The 8,972-nt window shown below is 33.4% G+C and overlaps 1 non-coding gene across 1 annotated transcript; it reads left to right on the top strand.

Annotated features, from left to right (window-relative positions):
* Window positions 1-445: 445 nt before the first annotated feature.
* On the top strand, window positions 446-535 carry LOC122280253. The gene has a single exon (XR_006229835.1). It is a non-coding gene; the product is annotated as a small nucleolar RNA Z102/R77 (small nucleolar RNA).
* The last annotated feature ends 8,437 nt before the right edge of the window (window positions 536-8,972 follow it).

The following is an 8,972-nucleotide window of genomic DNA, read 5'->3' as shown; positions in this document are numbered from 1 at the left end:
GACACCCCCAAATCAGATTGATTACATCCCTAATTTTGAGCTATAATAATTTCCTCCCACTAGTCATATTTGGCCTAGTACTGTTCATAGACCAAATGAATATTTTACTTGAAAAAAAAATACTCTTTCCCTCATATTTCAATTCTCTCATATTACTCGAACCCCTTATCTTCTTTTCATCATCCCTAGTTCTTGTCTTCCCTTTAGTAGAGGATCTTAGGTTGCCGCGGTCCCTAGTTGTTGTCGTCCCAAGTATGTGTGATGAAATAACCCCTCTCTAGGGTAATGATTTCTTATAAATTACATATTTGGACTCCTAAAATAATCTTCTACGATAAATTACATCAATTATCTCCTACAAATCTCCCTATAAATACCCTCTCTTTAGCATAACGATTTTTTTATAAAGTGTGTTTTTCTTTATTTTCGGTCTGCTGGTATTGGAGAATTACATGATGAATAGAAGATATTTCCCTATCGGTTTGATTGTCGTGATGATGGCATCTCTAAGTATATTAGCTCTGTCTTATCATTATCCTAATGTTCATTAGTATGTTATCAAGAAAACAAAGTTCTAGTTTCTGACATTGTTGTGCTAGTTGTTTGCTAGATGATTTGGTCGTTCTGAAATAGATATTAACTCTTAGTATGACCCATTGGTATGTTATTAGAAAAAGTGGAAAACAATTTTTAATCTTCTAACACTAGCTACAAGTATGCCCCATTAAGCAGTTGCATTTATCATAATATGAATTACAGTTGGTATAGGATAGTTCTATCCTTCTTGAACAATAAATAGAGCCTCAAAAGTTCTTGATATCAAGATTTATTTCGTAGTAACCGAAATGAAAGCTAGTTGTATTTTTCTGTCATTTTACTTATCAATGAGTGAATTTTGAATTCACTTGAATAATGGAAAATTTGTATTGCTAGAATTTTTATTTTAGCATGTCTTGTAAATTTGTAATGCATAACCCACATTTTTCTCTTGATCTTTTTTGTCTATTAGCAAGCATATCAACTTGATTTTCTAAATTTGTACTATACTTACCACCTTTTGCCTTCTTATACTGATTACTTTTGCATCGAAGGATCTGTCAAACTTTGATTGTTGCTCATTAGTTTTTTAGGACAATTTTATGTGACTTTCTAAATTATTAGGGTAAAGTAGATAATTAAGGAGATTAAAAAGGAAGAAGTAGCTTTGCGGGAATTTTGGAGACAGAAAATTTGTTGAATATTATAATGTATGTGAATAAGTAATTTATTTAACAATTGACTAAATCTTTTTCCTTCACCCACTTTTTTATTTGGAAGACATTATTTGTAATGATATTAATATTTTCTTTTTCTTTTTGGCCCGACTAGGTCTCAGAGCAAATACTTGGGGTTCTTATTAAGCTTGTTAAAGATTTGAAGTTGCATCATCAACACAAATATGTAAGAATTTTGTTGCTATCTTCAATGTTTAGGTTTTGCTTGTGTCTAGTACCATTACTTCAGTTTGTTCTTATCCTTGTTGAGGGGACCTTGAGCTTGGTGGCTCTAAATAATTTGTATGAAGATTTGCAAAAGACAATCTCTGCCAAGTGAATGAAACTTGTGGTGGATTCTGTTTGTGTCCCAATGTCCTTGTTGCTACTGTGGAATTGTGGACAGTGTTTTAATTATGAAATGCTATTGTGAATTATTGGGCAGTGCTGCTATTTTCATTGTGGAATTAGATGTTGTAATTAGATGTTATGGAATTAGATATAAAATTACCTGTTACTGTTTACTGAATTGGCAATTAGATTTTGTAATTTTATTGTCTATAGCATAAAAGAGTTATTTCTATACAGTTTGTTTCTACCAATCATATATTAATTGATAATCAAATTATAGTTAACATATGATTGGTAGAATTATAAAATATAACAAAAATAAATTAGAAAATTAATAATATTATTAAATTAATAATATTATATTATTATTTTGGCTATTAGATGAATAATCCAATACAAAATCATGTGATATTATGCACATTATAATTTTACATTTGCATAATCCAATGCCAATGCTCTTATATGGAACTAAATGTTCTAATATGTCCACTGAACATAATCAAAGCAGTGCATTACCAAGTTTAAATGGAGCAATGAATACAAATGCTACAAATCCTACAATAGATGGGAGAAATCTTAAAAAGCCAATTTAATAATACACATTGTCTTGTTTTATATGGTAGAAGACCGCCGCCAAGGTCATTTGAACCAGATGACATAAGATCTGATTTCCAAATGAAAAAAAAAAAGTTTAAAACCCTCTAATCGACATATAAAAAAAGATGTTGGAAGACAGCCTATTTGGAACTGAATATGTCAATTTTTAACAAAGAGATAAGAAGGGTAGGAGCAAAGTGATGAACTTTTAATCATTGTTCAAAATTTCATTGATTCTCTTGATTTAAATATTGGAATGAAATATTTAGATATTGGTGTCTTTTGTATGTATTTGTGCATGTGTGTGTGTGTGTGTGTGTGAAACAATTGAAAATTAATATACGTTGAAATTATTTTTTAAAAAAAAAAGTAGAGATATTGGTGTTCAAAAATATTATTAAAAAAATCACAAACTTGAGTTGAGACAAAAATAAATAAATAAATAAAACAAAGGAAAAAATAAAGTAAAAAAAATTATTAAAAATAATAATTTTTTTTAAAAAAAGTGAGAATAAAGGGAAATATTTAAAGTTCCAAAAAGAGAAAGCTATGTTATATAAATTCATTTTAAATTTTAAAATTACATGGATGCTATTTAGATTTGAAATTTACAAAATTACTATCCAAACCTAAGAAAATAACAAAATTTCTATTAAAATAGTTTGGAATGCAAATTTTGGGTAGAATTGACCGGAATGGACAAAGATTTGGAATGAAACAAAATAAGGATGTATAGTATACCAATTATATCAGAACAAAAAACTCTAACTGTTCCAATTGAAACATAACATAATTCAAAACTATGCTTTTAATGAATACTGCATTTGTCGAAGAAGAGTCTTTTCTCTTTTATCTCTTGAGAGAATAGAGGTGGTGTTTTTTTTTTTTTTTGGATTATAGTCGTTGATTGTAGAGGATGGTAATAGTGGTTTGTGCAATGGAGAATTTGCATGAGATATGGGAGAAGTCAAAGCTAAGTGAGGAGGAAGATTTGGCTATCGAACTGCAGAGTATATCTACTATACAAGTATAGAAGAAAGCTGAAAGATGGTTGGTTGGCAAAATCTGTTTGGATCGGTTGATTGGGAAGAATGTGGTTGAAGCCATATTGGCAATGATTTGGTGATTGAGTAAACCTGCAATGTTCAAAGAAGTAGGGTTGAACGTGTTCATAATAATGTTTGCAACCCATGCTAATAGAAGCCATGTGGAAGATGGCATACCTTGATTTTTTGACAATAATGTCTTTGTGATTAATAGTTTTGATGGGCTCGTTCCGCCAAGCATGATGAAGTTTGATAAAGAAGTAGCAGTTCCATAATATGCTGTTGATTGGAATGAATCGAGAATGTGAGGAGAAGTTGGGACGTTCATTAGGGGAGGTGATGACTGTGGAAGTAGATGAAGATGATGTTGGATGGGGATGATTCTTGAGGGTGAAAGTCATAGTAAAATCGTTTAAACCTCTTGCGAGAGGAAGAACCATTACACTAGGTGGGGAAAGATTATAGATTCCAATTCAGTATGAGAAAGTCCCATGGTTTTGCTTCCAATGTGGGAGAATACTACATGAAGAAAAGGATTGTCCATGAACAAAGTATGGTTTGGAAGAAACACATCAGTTTGATCCTTGGTTGTGAGCTATCTTTGATGGAAAAAGAATAATGTATAATCCGGTGAGGAGTACTAGCTCTATAACAGGAATGAACAAAATGATGGGAATTAGAAAAGAGCAAGAGAAAGGTGGTGCTAAGAATGGTGGTTTCTCTTCGACAAGAAACAACACATCGGAATCAGTTTTAGGTGAAGTTAGAGGAGAGGTTTTAGGTGAAATTCTTGGGATGGTTAAGGATAAAGATGAGGAAATAATGCAGGTGGCTAGGGAAGAGATAAATGTAAAAGTAAGTTTCATTTCTCTTCATGATGTCGTTTGTTGGTAAGCTTAATTTCTCTTCAATTTGTTTTCTCCACCCAATGGTTAGCTCTCTCTCTTCCCTCTCAGTTTCTATTTTTCCTAGTTTTCCTCTTCTTCAAATCCCACTTCTTCTCCCACACACCTTTAGTTTTATTTTTTTCAATTAAACTTCCTCCTCATTCAAGTTTTTTCTCTATAGGCCCCCTTTATCTCTCTCGCACCCCTATGATTTTTTGTGGTTTTGAGTGCTAAACTTTTGGGATGATTCTAGTTGGAGCTGCCAATTTTCAAACCAGGGTAAGCACCATTTTCTTCTTCTTCTTCTTCTTCTTCTTCTTCTTCTTCTTCTTCTTCTTCTCTCTCTCTCTCTCTCTCTCTCTCCCGTATTTCAGTTACTTCATACGTTTTTTTTTTTTCCCTTTCCCATGAAATTTTTCTGCATTATAGTTTTGGGTTTTGCCGTGTAGCTCGTGCCCCTTTCCACCACTTCTTGGATTATTTTTTTTGGTGCTACGTTCTTTGTTTTTGAAGACTTTCAAATTGTGTTGCCGAGGGGTGGGCATTATCTCTTTCTCATTCTCTATTTCGAATTGTGCATGATATGTTTTGAAAATAAAATGTAAAAACAACCCCAGTTATTTATTTCTACATTACTCATGAAATTTGTATGAAAGAGAAAAATGTTTCCTGATATGACTAATGTAGACATAAGCAATAGTTTGACATGTTTATGAAATATACAGAAAGAGTGAATATGAAATCTGAAAATTTTGTACATATTATATAAACATATTTTGAATATGTTTTGAATATGTGAAAATGATATGAATATATTCAACAGTCTGTTTGATATGATATACATCTAAAAAACCTTTGGCATAGCTTTCTGATTCTAATTCTGGTTTTGATATGATGCTTTTGAATATGTTATATGGTTGGTACCAATATCTCTGATATAAGTGCACACACTTTGAAAATAAAGTAGTTTTTTGTGTGTCATTTCCTATGTGCACACTCAGGACTCCAAGAATGAATAAGGAAAAATTTCACAATATGACATTGCCTTATTTGGCCACTAAGGATATCACAACTCTACTATGGGGGTCAAACATGGTTTATGATATAATACGATACGATATGATATGATAAGATGATAATGCTCAGTTATGGTATGCCAAAGTGTTTTTGAATATGAACAGTTGTTTTATTCTGAATATGAAAAGATTGAAATATCGCTCTGTTTTTCTTTCTTGATAATATGTTTTGAGATTTGCATATGAAAATGAAATGTTGTTATTTCTTGCATATCAAATTTTATGAAAATGTTGTACACACTATATGTGTTTTGCTTATTAAGTTGTTGATAACTCACCCCTCTTATTTCCAAATATTTTTCAGATGATGTGGATGGTTCAGTTGAGGACTAGGAATAGAAATTTTGAGCAAGGCTAAGCTAAGGATAGCGTGTTTGGGTACCTTAGGGTACTGTTAATAGAATAACTTTCTATTGTCCATTAAATATGTTATTGTTTTTGGGTTTAGTAAGGCTTAAGGATTTTTCAGTTTATTTTTGTTGGAAATAATGGGAAAATATGGACTTTTTGATTTATGTTATTCATTATAATCACTATATGGACATCATTATGCGTTAATTTGGAAAATATGATATTTTTTTATTGTTTTTGAAGTCTTTAAATATTTTAGATGTGTTGAGAGACAAGTTTATGAGTGATACGTAGTACTTTTCTGACCCATTTAGGTAAGGGGCATTACAGTAAATGTCCAAGAATTACGGGTCATGGAAGCATTACGAGATGAAGAGTATAGGGTTGTTGGGAAGGATAAGGGACGAAAAGAAAGATACAATTCAAATACTGAAGATGGAATGGATAGATTTGAAGTCAACCTCAATCAAAGCAAAGAAGCACAATTAAGAAATGGGCCTACTATCATGGGTCTAGCCCAGTTAAATGGGGATGAGACTCATCAACCAATCTAGGCCCAGTTGCAGAGACAGGTTACCAGATCCAAGAAGAAAAGAGCACATAACTCAGGTAATCATGCTGAAACTTGCATTGAAAGTGTAGGAAGGAAAAGAAGGAAAAGAAATTTTTAGGAGAGTGGCAGGGAGGATACTAGTAACTAGATTTAAAAAAGATGTAAGGGGAAACAAAAAATCATGTATGCTTTGTGTGACAAGTAGAATGTTGATGAGAGATGGGGAGAGTTACACACTTTGGGATTGGCAGAGGCTATTCAACAGCCTTGCTGGGATCAATGATTCAGTAAGTTGGAATTCTCTTGGGCTTGAGAACCCACAAGGAATTCGAGCCCTTCGTGACTTGGTTAGAAGGGAAGATCCCACACTCTTGTTTCTTCAAGAAACACGACTGCATGCTAGTGTTATGAAAAGAATGAAATTAAGTATGAATTTTGGAGGATTTTTGACTGTTAGTAGTGAAGGGAGAAGTAGAGGACTTGCTTTGTTTTGGAAAACGACTGTGAAGCTATCTATCCTTAGTTATTCATGATCACATTTACATGCTATAATAGAAGAAGAGGGCAATAATACAGAACCTTCATATCTTACTGGGTTTATGGTAATCCTGAGACAGCTATAAGAGACGAAACGTGGAGTTTGTTGAGATCTTTGTTTGGTCCCCAACATAATGGTTGGCTGTTATTTGGGGATTTTAATGAAATTCTTAGCCCTATTGAGAAAATTGGAGGGTTGCAGAGAACAGAAAAGCAAATAGGTGATTCAAGGCTGTCCTTGATGATTGTGCTCTTGAGGATATTGGTTATAATAGGAATCAGTTGACATAGTGTAACAAAGGAAAGGCACAAAGGTGTACTAGTAAGAGGCTTGATAGATTCCTAGAAAATTTCAAGTGGTCTCTTCTAATGTTCAGGCAAATGTGAGGCATGGTTTAACTGCATATTTTGACCATGTGCCAATTATCCTTAACTTATATGCTGAGAACTATCAAAGAAAAGGCCAAAGACTATTGAGATTCGAGGCAATGTGGGTGGATTCTAAGGGGTGTCAAGAAGTAAATGCGGATGCATGGAAGGGGATCAGGTCCATATTAAATTAACACAGTTATGAAGAAGATTCAGACATGTGGAGAGTAATTAACTGTATGGAACAAAAACTTTTGGGTATGTTAGAAAGGAATTAGAGAAGGCTAGAGCTTAGCTTAAAACAATTACTAGTTTGGATCCTAATCATACCATAAGAGTGGAACAAAAAGAAGTAAGGGTAGAAGTGCAAAAATGGTTGGAAAGAGATGAGATAATGTGGAGGCAAAGATTAAAGGCATTGTGGTTGAAAGAGGGTGATGCAAACTCAAGGTTGTTTCACCATAAAGCTTCTCAAAGGGAGGGGAAAAAAAAAGAATTTTATTAAAGGGGATAAGGATAAAAATGGCCAATGGTAGGTGAATGAGGGTAAAGATAGAATTATTTTTTATTATTTCAATGCTCTATTCAAATCTTTTGAGTATGTTAAGAATATGGAGTTTTTGGAAGGATTAGCAGGAAAAGTTGATACAGAAATAAATGAAAGAATCTTGAGGACTTTTACTCCTGATGAAGTATGGTTGGTTTTAAAGCAAATGAATCCTACAAAGGATCCTAGGCCTAATGGCATGTCACCAATTTTCTTCCAAAAGATTGGTCTGTGGTGGGTAAGGATGTCACAAAGGCTATTTTGTAGGTTCTAAATAGTGGCCAACTCCAAAATAAATTAAACCATACCTTTATCACTTTGATTCCAAAGAAGAAACAACATGAGAATGTGGCAAATTATAGGCCTATCAGTCTCTGCAATGTAGTATATAAGTTGATTTCAATGGTACATGCCAACAGACAGAAATGCATTTTACCCAGTGTAATCTCACCCTCACAGGCTGCTTTGTATCAGGAAGACTTATCTTAGATAATGTATTGGTGGCATATGAGTTAGTACATTTCATAAGGTAGAAGAGAGGTGGAAGGCAAGGCTTTATGTCCCTAAAACTGGATACAAGCAAGGCTTATTACCATGTGGAATTGGGCTTTCTAGAACAAGTGATGAGAAGAATGAGGTTTGAGGCTATTTGGATTCAGTTGATTATGCTGTGTGTAAAGACTGTGTAATTTTCAATTCTAGTGAATTGGGAATCTAAAGGACCTATATATCTAACTTGAGGCTTGAGGCAAGGGGATCCTATCTCCCCTTATTTGTTTGTATTAAGCACTGAAGGACTTATAGCTCTCTTGAAACAAGCATCAATTTATAAGCAAGTGGAAGGAATACAAATATGCAAAGGAGCACCCAAAATTAACCATCTTCTAGTTACATATGACAATGTTCTATTTTGCAGGGCAACTTTGCATACAAGCTTAAATATTCAACACTTCCTGTAAATTTATGAAAATGCCTTTGGTCAGAAGGTGAATCATGAGAAAACTTCTATGGTGTTTAGCAGAAATGTCCCACACACTCAACAAAAGGAGATAATGAATTCTAGGGAAAGACATGACTTGGCTAAGCAGAATATACAAAAGATATGTAGATGGAAACCACCTCATAATGGTTCTGTTAAGTTAAATGTGGATGAAGCAATTTTTGCAGACTAATGTAATGCTGGTGTGTGAGTGATTCTGAGGAATGAAATGGGTGAGGTTATTCTTTGAGCTAGTAACAAAGAATGAGAGGTAAATGATCCTTTAGAAATTGAACTACTGGCAATGGTAAGAGGCCTTCAGATTTATATTCCTTTGGGTATACCAAAATTGCTTATAGAGAGTGACTCATTGATGTTAGTGAATGAAGTTTTATCTGATAAAGAGTCAATGGCACTGTTTGGCAA

Source organism: Carya illinoinensis, chromosome 10, assembly GCF_018687715.1.
Source record: "Carya illinoinensis cultivar Pawnee chromosome 10, C.illinoinensisPawnee_v1, whole genome shotgun sequence".
Taxonomy (NCBI): Eukaryota; Viridiplantae; Streptophyta; class Magnoliopsida; order Fagales; family Juglandaceae; genus Carya; species Carya illinoinensis.
Note: the sequence above shows the minus strand (reverse complement) of the source record. Positions and strands in the feature narration are given on the sequence as shown.